At 39.5% G+C, this 12,861-nt stretch overlaps 1 protein-coding gene across 1 annotated transcript in view; it reads left to right on the forward strand.

Moving 5' to 3' along the window:
* Positions 1-12,861, forward strand: part of RAP1GAP2 (RAP1 GTPase activating protein 2) — a 269,213-nt gene that overhangs the window by 86,955 nt on the left and 169,397 nt on the right. The window lies entirely within an intron of this gene.

Here is a 12,861-nt window from a genome sequence, read left to right on the forward strand (position 1 = left end):
CCCCCACCCCCCCCCCCCCCCCCCCCCCAATGGAGACACTTGTCTTTGAAAAAAGCGTCTCTTTGGAAGATTGCCCCTCTATTCCTGTTTTTTCGGATTTTGTTGTTCCAGGGGAGTGGACTTCATTTTGTTTTGTTTTGGCTAGAGCAGGTATTGGTAAAAAACCCTTTTAGATATTTATTATGTCACTGGGGAAATTTCCCTTCAGTTCCTGGACACTACAGAAAAGTCAGAGGACGGACACCCCCCGTTATTGAAAGAAGTGTCCCCATTGGAAGATTTCCCCTCTATTCCTGAGAACACACAAAATAAGCACCTCTCTGACATGGCTCAGATAAGGAATGAACTTGGTGATTGCTGCTGGGAGTACTTCCTCGCTCCAATATAAGCCCATAAAAACAAGAAAAGCTGGCCACACATGGGATTCCGCTGAGATAGTTTATTTAACCTTGTACCACATCACTGGTGTCCTGCCCAAAGTCCACCCCCTCTGACACATTGCACCCAATCACAGGCTTAGTAATAGAGCTCCCCTCCCTCAAAAAATTGGTATTTTCTCTAATTTCCAGTGCCAGTGACAAATAGCAAGAGTGAATGTCCCTAATGGGGATAGGGACAGCAATTAAAGCCTGACAGGGGTTTTAACATCTCCCCACAATATCCAATACTAAAAATATTTTGGCTTTAGATATACTTTGAGGTGTATTTATAAAAATTCACAGCACTTCACATTTAATAAACAATTCAATTCCATGAATATTTGTTCTGTGAAAGTTAAGCCCAAAATGGACATTCTTGGTACATTTTCTTTCCAAATCGATTGTGCTATATGTAAAATACCGCATTATGTCCACTAGATAGAGCTGAGGAGCAAAGCAATAAGTATTTATTTCCTATGCTCCTCAGCTTTATCTAGTGGCCATAATGTGGTATTACATGATGCTGTATGAAATTACACTGGACTTAAAAAGAAAATGCACTATGAACGTTCATCTTGGGCTCCATTCATCAGAACAAACATTCCTGTACAAATGCACCTGTGAATTGTTTATAAATACACGCCTTATGTATCCATTGTATATGAAAAAGTAAGTCATCACCTATATATTATTTATGTTTGTGATTTAGAAACTTTCATTAGAGAATGATTGCTAATTAAAATAAGAATTCACCATCTTATTCACTTTATCCTATAATTACATGTTCAGTTTGCTTTAGGTTTCTACCATAGATTCTTTCAACTTTGTTTTGTGGCATAATGCTGTTCTATGCAATAACCCAACTTTTATTTGAAATCTAAAAGAGCAATAGATTTTCTTTTAAGATTCCTAAGAACTTGTAAAGGTGTCTGATATGTGAGAGGGTCAAGATAGTTAACTTTCTTTTAATCACCAGGTTACTGAAGTGCATCTATATTGGACATTTGTAGGGAACCTGTACTGAAATGTGTTAAGTAATTGACACAGCTTTCTAAATCAGATTTTGTAATGTATCCCATCTCCAATAATATAAGGATGTACAGTAGTGCATCAATATAAGAACATCTCCACGTGATGTTATTTATGAAGAGTAGATACCACACATTGTGTATCATGCTACGCCCACACTGTATAAGGAAAAATATAGCTGTGGTTTTCTGCATTTCGGGAATACTTAACCATGAAAGCATATTTTGGCTTCAGACTTATTTGCCTAAGTCACTGTGGACAAAGAACACACCTTCAATACACATTACACTTAACTTGCCATAATGAATATAGAGCTGACTTCCCAGCATAGGAACATTGTTAACAGGACACAGTAATAGAGCAGGTCCATCAAAATCAATCTCTATCCAATTATCCATGTGTTGACTTCAAAAGAAGACTACATTCTTTGAAGCCACTTTCAGTTTACATCTCTGACTCTTCAAAATAAGAATATTTGTCTTTATACAACAATTTGTCAAGAGGCAGGACCTATTTCAAAGGGAAATCTGGTTTAACCCTTTGTGACCAGATCATAGATGTCCACAGCAAATTTAGCAGCTTCATTATGCTTCAGTTAACTTGACAATAGCACTATGACTAACATTGTTCTCCAGATTACGGAAAAGAAGAGGTTTAAATGCTGTCAGACACACCATTCATATTTAATTTTTTAATCTGCTAGATTGCAAGTCCAGGCCTGATTATAATTATAATTTATTTGGATTGGAACCTACTGCAAATGTATTTTATGAAAGTGGCAAAATGCCCCTTCTTACTTAATATGATTACTTTTATATCTAAGGTAAAGTCATTTGGACCTACCCCAAATTATGACAATGATGATGTTTATTTTAGATCCAACTTACCCAATAAGCAGACCACATTTGGTGTGGAGAACATTACTAAAGCTGTCAGATACTTGAATAATGGGTTGTATGGTAGTAAATCAAAAAGTGACCAGAGCCTAACTTCTAACTCCTGTTGGTATTCAAAGTATGTGTTGTAGAAAACCTTAGGGTCGTTTTGTACGGATTGTTCCCAGCAGTGGCCATATATGAGGCCCTTTACTGTTGTGCTTCCCTTACTGTGTCGAAGTTTGGTTTCAATGCAGGAAGGCCCAGAATTGTCACCTGTTCGACATGCAGCCAGCACTTGAACTCAAGTCAGAACAGGAAACACAATCACTAGCTGGCCCAGCTTTTAGGGTAGATAGTCTACATGGATATACTGCACATTTCATTATATGTAGAATACTCTTCCATTTACATTATATGCAGAATAACACTTTTAGTAGTTAAATAGAATCTTTTTATAGATATTTGTACATCAGACTAAAAAATGGGGACAACTGAGGAGCAAAGAGGGACAGAGGGATTTTCAAATGAGGACAGTTGGGAGGTATAGTCATATTGACCATCATCTCTAGCAATAGCTACCGTCTAGATAAATTGAAGATAACTGTATAAAAATATCTCAGGGTATGCGTTTATACAGAATAAAGAAGTAATGGCATAGAGAAGCTGCTGAAGCATTCATCATAGCCAGGCATCCATCTTTGTTCAGGAAATGCCACCTTCTGGCGATTGCCCAAAGCATCACAGCTCTGTGACATGCCTCCCATTGTAGTCCAGTGTAGCGAAGATCAAACACAGCAGAAGCAAAAATCTGCACCTAGAATGTAAACTGTCAGAATACATGCAGCAAAGCTATCAGTTGGAGGCAAACAAATAATCAACAATCTGCTCTCCTGCCAATGTATCTGTTCCAACTTCAGAATGGATGAGTTTCAGAGAGATTCATTACAGATACTGCAGCATGATATTCTGGAAAGTTCCCAGAATGCCCTTTTCATACTGGCATTGCTAATTTTTGTTTGACTCAGTAGGAAACACTGCAGTAGCACTTCTCTTGCTGACAGGGTTACCAGTGTATTTGTCTGTGCGGGAAACTTTCAGGGGAGTGGACCACATTTTATTTTGTTGTAATTTTTCATAAATAATTAAAAAATGTCAATTGTGACCAAGCAAGAAGACAACTAGGGCCTGTGGCATGCATAGGTTTAATGTGTTTGCTGTTGGAGGGAGATTGAGATTTATAAGTGCCCTAAATAGACCTTTATATTAATTTTCACAGCACGTGCAATAACAGCATGCCTATTAATGTAAGACGCAGGATAGACTGTAAGTGGTGTTACTGTAATCACCTTGAATAATATGCTTGATAAGAACAATTATTCTTATTTATTTTATAAACAACAGCACTACATCAGCCACTTTTTTGATCATCTCAATCTACCTGCTGTTTATCAGGAAGAGTTAAAAACAGGACTGTTATATAATGCTGATGAGAAACCACAGGATCCATGGGAAAGTGGTATAGCACGTGAAGAACACCCGTCACTGCAGGTGACAGCTACAAATGAGCTCCGAAGTGAAGACTAGCCTCCTACAGGTACAGAGTAGTGCATTCTGGTAGTACTTCCAGTATGCAGATACCAACATTTTTAGAAGTCAGTGCTGAGGAACACCATCAACGGCCTCTCACAATACAATGCAGAACCCCCGCAAGCTATTGATAGGTGTCCTGCATTATATTATGGTATGTATTGGGGGGAGGGGTGTTCCTCAGTGCTGTCATCTATAAATACAGAAACTACAATCTACAGGTGCCTGTGGGTTCTGGGGCTCTTGGAGCACCCTGCAATGACAGCTGTATAAGAAGGATCTGAATTCCCCACCACGCTTCACAGTGAAGCTGTTTTAAGCTATAATGCAGTAACTAAGTCAAAGATTTGTGGCTTCCAACAGACCTTTCTCACATTGTTTACATTAAAGTAAAGCAACATCACAGGTACATAACTGTAACAATTCAGAAATCACTTTTACATTTTAATTTTATGCTGTCACTGCTGAGCATTAAGCTATGAAAAACCATTTAGACAGCTTCTATTTAAATCTTTGACTCTGTGGCAGAAACTGCATTGAGTCATAATTTCTCAGCACTGATTTGTGTCTGAATACTGGAAATAATTATTTAAAATGGCAGCACTCAGAGTGAATTATATTATATTACAACATTAATCCTTTGTTCATGGGTACAGGCTTACTTTAATTTTATGAAAATATGTACAAATATTTGCTTAGAAAATCAGTATTCCTACCAATAATAATCATATAACATTTCTTGCTGTAAGTTCTAAATGGGCCGCTTGCGGAGATCCATATCTGCAATCCTCGTGAACATATTTGCAGTACATTACCATCTACAAATATTGTTTAATAAAACTACCTAGCAACACACAAACATAAAGAGTTGACTATTTGTTGAGCACAGTTGTATCTTTTATTTGCTCTATGTGTCCAAAACCACACATTCTTGGAATATTCATGTCCCTATCTGTGCCAATTATAGACTAGCCTGGCACTCAATTAACATTTCTTAAAATATAAACAAATATTCGAATTAGGCTTTTCTGACATTTAGGTCTATTAGGGCCCATTCACATGTGTGTGTTTTATCGTTACCACAAGGCACATTAGCACATAGTTATAGGTGCACTGCAGTGTAGTGCCATCATATATACAGTAAAGAAAAATGCATTTGTTCTATAGCACACCGCAATGCACAATATACTCTGTGTACTGCTCTGTGTTGCCAAATAGCAGCCAATGCAAGCAAAGCAAGAGGCAGTTTAGCTACGTCTCATTGTCATGAGCTGTAGGACAGAATAAAATGCTAACATGACCTTTAACTACAGTAAATACTGTAACACCTGAAAATATATTGGGCCATTTCTCTGTACTTTATATCATGTACAGTATTTTCAGCCCTTTTTTGGTAATTCATGCTGCGTAATAAATTTAATTAATGGTACTAATTAGGGATGCACCGATACTTTTCAGATACCAGCGCCGATACTTGACATTTTCATGAGAACTACCAGGGTTGCAGCTGGGACCTGGCTCTGGTGCTCCACCACTGTCCACAGTCTGTATTGTTTTAGAAAAACTGTCACATGACAATAGACAAGATCTATCAATACTTGTATCTGTGAGTACTTGGGCAAGTATCAGTACTTGCAAAAATGGTATCGGTGCATCCCTTTATTTATATTTATAAAAACAAAATCATACATTAAAACAGAGATGTACAAATCCCATTAGCTCTGTGTGCTCCTTACAAATGACAGCTGCCTCCTAACTTGAGATTTTTTTTCTAGTCTAGTCTTGGAGCTTGAAAAGTAATTGTACTTGTACTTGTACCACGTACGGTACTTGGTATCTATGTATCTCTAGTATTAATATTTTTCAATTCATCATTGAAGCAACTCATAAACCATCGGTGCCACCAATAAACCTATACTCCCTTTGCACAATTCTGATCATTATATCCTCACCAGAGCCACATGCGAAGAAAGCATGGTACTGAATTGATAGATAGAAGGACAGTCAGACAGGGAAATCGTCAAGACAGCCGACAGAATCCAAAATACAGTCCAACGTCAAATTCCAGAAAGCATTTCAAGCACAGTGAAACCGTGAAGGTAGAAGACTGACTTAACCTGTTAATCAGACACAGGGTGGAGGTTCTGACTCCGCTTTGTAGGTGGTTGTTGAGGTCAGGTGTGCAGGAAAGAGAGAGTCTGCATTAGAGTGCAAGAAATGCATAGATGGTGACGGAGAGCACATTTTAGCAATTCAAATCTTTCACAAGCTAAAGGCTGTCTAAATTCTCTGCCCTAAGCACAGCCAGCAATGGTTTGTTACACTACCAAGCTGTTATGGGCAGAGAGCTGTATATAGTGATTGATGAGTTGTAACCGTAGTACTGATTTGTGCTATGCAATAATTAGTAACTATGTAGTGTTTGGTGGATTCTGACGGGCCGGTGGTGCAGACCTGCAGCCAACATTGCACAATATAATTACTAGGCTAAGCAACTGAATAGTGGGGGCATAGTGGAATATGCCCCAACTCTATCATTAGCCCTACCTTGAGGTAATCCCTATATTTCTATGACCTTAAATAGTTTTGAACCATAGACAGTGGAGAAACAGTGCTGGATCTATATTCCAAAGCATGCAGTTCAGGAACCATGGAAGTGAAAAACTCATCTCATGTGTCTCCTAGAATGCACTAGGAGTCAGGATTCCTTTTTTTATGATAGGACTGCCCGTGGGGGCATAGGGAGCACTAACTGAACCCTTATGTTAGTAGAGAATTTAACCATGTGCCATTATTCTCCTTCACACAATGACCTCAAACTAATGAATTATATGCATGTAATGCCTCCCTTACTAGGTCCTAAAGCTCTTGCTGATAGGCAAATACTATGTACAAACTTTAATACAAATTCAAGTTCTTTCTTTCTGCAGACAATGACATCATAATATGAACATTTACAAATGCAACCTGGATTCAGTTCCACCTTAGCAGTCTTGTTCCTGTGCCACCGACGTGCCCTGGAAACCTGTAGATCCACAATTGCTGGCCTTGTTCCTAGGGCCTGATATAGGTGCTTTACATAATAAATAGTCCTTGCCAAGATGAATAGTGATTTATTACTCATGCTCTGAAGAACACGTTTCAAAGCCGCATCAGACAATGACTTATTCACCATGGCTTGCTATGTATCTCATATTACCTGAGGCACTGGAAGTCACCCAGCAGTCACCGTGAGCTGCCCCCCAGACACTGCTAGTATATGACTTAACTGCTGTCATCTAAAGTCTGGGAATTCAGTTTGGGAAACCTTGCCATGCTTTTTGCTGTCATGCTCATACAATATATCACAATAAATGTCATTCTGCCAGAATTCTAGCAATAATGATACAAGATGGCCAGAAAGGTGGCAATGACACCTAGAAGCACAACTAAGGCCCTGTAGTTGTAACTTATATCCACATCTCTTTCTAAATGTATGTATTAAAATATACAGCTTTCTTTGAAAAAGTGCCTAACCAAAGCTACCGAACAAATTTAACAAAGATGAAATTAAACGGCAAACTTTTTGCAACAAAGATGCTTAAAATTATAATTTTTACATTTTTGTAGTCTTCACATACCTACTATTGCTTTCTGCGTAATTCTAACTGTTAAAGGATGTGTACTTTCAAAAAAGTATATTTATCCTTTTTACCTAGACCCTTTTCCTCCTGACCTAAAGTACCTGCCTGCTCTGGGCCACATTAATGCCTGAATAGGACAGCAATCTTCAGATTCTCCGACCAAAAATCTTCCTTTCCCCTGGTCGCGCATGGTAATTTCATATCCATAGACTTCTAAAGGACATTATCCTCTAACACAGTGGTCGCGAACCTTTCGGACCTCATGGACCACTACATTCATCATTTTAAATCCCGCGGACCACTAATATGAATTTTTTAAAAATATATATATATATTCTCATATTTTTGGTTTCCTCATATATAAATATATTCTCATATGTATGTATGTGTGTGTGGTGTGTGTGTATGTATGTGTGTGTATGTATACATACACATACAGTATATATACGCATACATACATAGGTGCGGGTGTGCCTGCAGGAGTGGCAGTGCTGGTGGATGGAGGGGGTGCTGCCCATGAGAGGCAGCCCCAGAGCCTCCGTGCCGCTTCAATGACAGCTTAGCCTGCACGGCATCAGAGGGGCCCAAAATTTTCTCGCGGACCACCAGTTGGCGACCGCTGCTCTAACAGGAGATGGACGCATACAATTCTCTATTTATCACCTGTGCAGGGGAAAGAAGATTTCACCCAAGGGTTAGAGGATCACTGCAGGTCACGCCTGTCTAATTCAAGTAAATACATATCTGGGGAAGGTTGTTACTTTAGGTCATCAAATTAGACCAGATTAAGCAGCAATGTTTAAATTGATAATAACTAATTTGTCTACCTAAAAAAAGTATTTTTGTATTAAAAGTCATTAACTGCTTACAGTGATTTTTGAAAACTTTTTTATATAATGTATTTTTTTGTTTCTGTCTTTACTTTAACAGTCACAGTAGGCTGTCAATGTGCCTCCTTCGGTTCATTCATTCAGGTGTTAACCTCACAGAACTTTCAGATGACAACAGGTTAAATGTTCAGTCCCAACATCACATCTGCAAACACAGCAACCTTTGCAAATTGAATTCTTTACAGTGTTTCCTGTGTTACTGCTCCATAGGGCATAACGTTCTGGGTAAGGGTAGGGGAAAGGCAGCTGTTCTTTTGTTGTTCGTGTATCATAGCTGTTGCACACAACATAAGTTCTTTTATAATGTGGGCTGTTTTTTTGGTTTATTAATTGCTTTCTTCTCTTGTTTTGTGTAAAAGGAATCTGAACAAAAGAAAGACATAACAGACAGACAATGTCTCCCTTTTAGGGGATACTTAATAACTATATAACACTCACAGGCAACCCAGACAGCCAGTGAGGGGCAGGACATGCATGATCGGGTCACAATCTACGTTGCAGACCACATGATGTTGCCTAGGTGCTGAAAAATGTATTAGGTAAGATGAGCATTGTTGTTTTCCGGGTGCTTATAGGAGTTTCATTGATTATGCTGAAAGCTCTAGTAGGACACGCAGACCTTAAAATGTGTGCACACTGTGTAGCAGCACTAGGGCCCTTTGGGATCCTTTGTGGGCGCTGGGGGCTCTCCCACTGTAGACCTGAACACCGCTCATTTCTATCCGCCTGTCAAGTGATTCAGAGTAAGTCTCATTACCTGGCCAGCAATTGAATGGGACCCAAAAACTGGTCAAGCACTGGGGCCCTTTAATGCATCTGCCACTACCATGCAACATTCCAAATGTCGGGGGAGAGACAACTAAAGTTTCAGTTTTGGGTAAATCAGTCTTTAAAAGCAGGCACAAATGAATGCAGCTCTGTTTACATTAATACATCAATACATAATTGTTTTTAAATGCCAGCAGCATAAGTGACCAAATTTGATTAATATCAGATATCAAGCTGTTGCAGTCTACTGTGGTGCAGAGCTTAGATAGGAGGAGCGAGAAGCAGCTCAGGGAGCCAAGGTGTGCTGCAGTACAAGGAGCATGCTAGAGGGTGGATAGAGCAAAGTGGCAGTGACATTAGCTCGTCAGTGTTCTACTTCTCTATTCACTGTCCTCTCACAAGGTGGGGGAGGGGACCTGTAAGTGAAAGTCATACTGCAGCAAAGAAAGGTCAGATTCCCTCCGCCTGCCAGCCAGGACTATGTGTAAATCTCAGAACCGGATGGACAGAACTACACATTTTATGACAGAAAAAACAGCTTTTGTATATGTATTTCATATGTGTATTTACCAGTTTGCCTGGGGCTTTAAAGAAGAACTCCAGACAGAATGAAACATAACTAAAACAAAGATACACTGTCAGGCTGGCTGCTAGACTGGTCCCTGTAGCCTATTCTCCCCCTCCACTCTGGCGATGGAATGTCCCACAGTGTCCTCACATCCAATAGACTGTATTAGACATGGTGACTCACGAATATTTATACTGCTGGTGCGGAGGGGAAGAGAGGCTTCAGGAACCAGTCTAGCAGCCAGGCAGGAATGAGGTTCAGGTATGTATATTTTTGTTATTTTAGACCGTAGACCATAACGAGCACTTAATCCTTGCACTGCGGGGGTAGCCCCACTGCAAGGGTTAAAGAAGAACTATGAGGAAAGTGATTTTCACTCAACTTAATAGTTCGAGCCGACGTGTGACAATGAAACTGTCACACGTCAGCTCAATAGATCGGGAAGTCGCTCGCCCACTTCTCGATCCTGTCCCTGCAGAGAGCCGTGACTATCACTCACAGCTCCTTGCAGGGATTCCCCCCCCTCTCTCCGCTCCGACCCTCCAGCGCTGACTGGCGGAACGGACGGGGGAGGGGGCGGGTACAGCTGGCTCTGCCTCTAGATAGGCAGAGCCAGATGTCACTCACGCAGCTGGGTGGATCTCGACAGTAATGTCAGGATCCATCCCGGCTGAGGCGGTCTCAGTATACAGGGAGCTGTAGCTCGCGATATACTGAGGTTTGGGTCACGGCAGGACGCTAGTTTATGTCCTCCCGTGACCATTAGGAGAACTATGGGAAAAACACTTACCCCATAGTTCTCTTTTAAGTTTTATTCTGAATGACATTCTTTAAAAAACCTGCTTACCTTAAAAAAAAAAAAAATCTTACCTTATATGCCATTTTGTTTTTTGTTTGATTTTTCAATGTAAAAGTCTTTATTGCACTGTAATCTATAGCATAACACAATAAAACACTGTGATGACAATAATGTATAAAAACCAGGCACTATATTAGGGACTATGCATGAAAGGGACACCAGGCACTGTGTTTGTGGGCGGATTGATGGGATTCTGCTAGTGAAGTATTTATCTGTGTTTTACGTGCTGATATGGAGCACTTTGAAGTCAATGTTACTGCATAATACATAGGTTGCCATGAGCAAAAATCTCACTCTCTCCTTATGACCCTTTAACTTATTCCTCAAACAAAACTTCAGTTCCTCCTCAGCGTGAGAGCGCCACGGTGTGAACACATTTGCATGCTTTTGTTTCAAGAATGTCTTGTGTGCACATCAATAGTCATCAGAGTATTAATCAGATTCCCTTTCAACTGGGCGATATTGTGCACCAAGCTTAAAACAGCTCAAGTATCCGCAACCAACCGGTGCTGACACGAATGAATTCTGTTCTGCAGCACATTCTCCAAATGAACCAGTCGGAGGAAATTAAAATAAAAGGAAAATAAATTTACGATAACATATTCTCATTTAAATGTCATTTAGGTTTTTTTCTACGTTAACTACAGATGGCAAGTACATTAAAAAAGAACTACGTACTGCATGTCTTTCCATTTATGTATCTTTGTATGAGGTGCTGAAGGTGATGTGTCGCTTGTTTGGTAAAAACAAGTACCGCTTGTCTGTAGAGATCAGAAAAACATGTTAAAAACAGGAGTGGAAAAGGGTTTACTTTATTTAAAGTGTATGAAAAGGCAATTTTAATAATTTTGGATAGAGTGGGGAAGGGCTAGAGTAGACCCTCTTTCAGATTTTAAATACAGTCTGTGTGCAGTATTTGGGAGATTCTATTTGTCTTGCTGAGCACTGTCACCGAGACAAGTAAAGGAAAATCACACATGTTAGAGTTGTCACCAGAGCGGGAGGTGAGAGGAAATGATCCAATTGGGAATTACCTTAAAATTAGGCAAATGTCCTATGATTTTTTAATGCGTGTCCAAGACAGGAAGTGAAGAAAAATGTTTAAGGCAGCATAACATAACCTGACATTTTTTGTACCATTCTCTACTCTATCGAAAACAAGCAAAAACAGTTTTGGCTATACTGTTTCCATTTTTTTGTCCATTTTTAAAATTGTCTGCCCTCCCTTCCACTGCCCCAAAAATTACCGGATTACCAGATGTACAAGCTGGACCCCTACATCAAGTTTGCAGTGTGACTAAAGCACATGTGTATTTTCAGTGAATGTATAAAGGTTTTAACATATTTTCTTTGGTAGGAAAAAATCAAAACATTTATCAAAAATGTACACACAGCTGCATGACTCACAGCTGTGATTCATTCCAGTTATACATTCCTTACTGGACAGCTTGATCCAGAGTTTGGCATTGCCTCAAACCAGTCTGCTACTGCTGTTTGTCTCCTCAGCTGACCCAATGTGCTCTGGGAATCCTTTATCATGTATTAAATGTCTGTTTGTAAAACACAGATTGTATACATATAGGCAAAATAAATATATAAAATAACACCTTAAAGTGCTCAGACTATAGACATCAGTAAATTGCAGCAATCTAATTGGGGATTTATCAAAACTGGAGCAGACAGAATCAAGAGTAGTTGCCCATAGTACCCAATCAGCATATCTCTTTTATTTTCAACGTTTAACTGAACAAACTGAAGAGAAAAGCTGATTGGTTGCCATGGTCAACTGCTTCATATGGTGTCTGCTCCAGTTTAGATAAATTCAGTGTTGCCTGCTTTCATGCTTAGTAGTGCAGGATGGTGATTTGTGTTATCACTACTTTTATCTCATTGCAAGTCTATGGATAAGTTCATTTCAGAAAACCATACAAGTTAATGTACTATTGATGGCCATATGCATGGCAATACTGCCGAAATTCTAACCACTGTCAACCAGATTTCAAGTACAAACAATGAAACAGATCAAGGCAGAGATTTAACGGCAAATCTTAGGGCCCCAAAAAAAGAAATTTGTCTGAGACAACTGGATCTTTTCACTGGTGTTTATTGAGCCTCTATTAGATCCCTATCCCTCAATGTTGCCCCTTAGCTTGATAAAGCCCCCATTTATTGATCACTGGTATCTTATGACTCTGAGGCAATCCCCCTTAACATTAATGATCAGTGGGAACACTTATTTG

The sequence above is a fragment of the Nanorana parkeri genome, unplaced genomic scaffold (assembly GCF_000935625.1).
Source record: "Nanorana parkeri isolate BGI_ZX_2015 unplaced genomic scaffold, ASM93562v1 scaffold142, whole genome shotgun sequence".
Taxonomy (NCBI): domain Eukaryota; kingdom Metazoa; phylum Chordata; class Amphibia; order Anura; family Dicroglossidae; genus Nanorana; species Nanorana parkeri.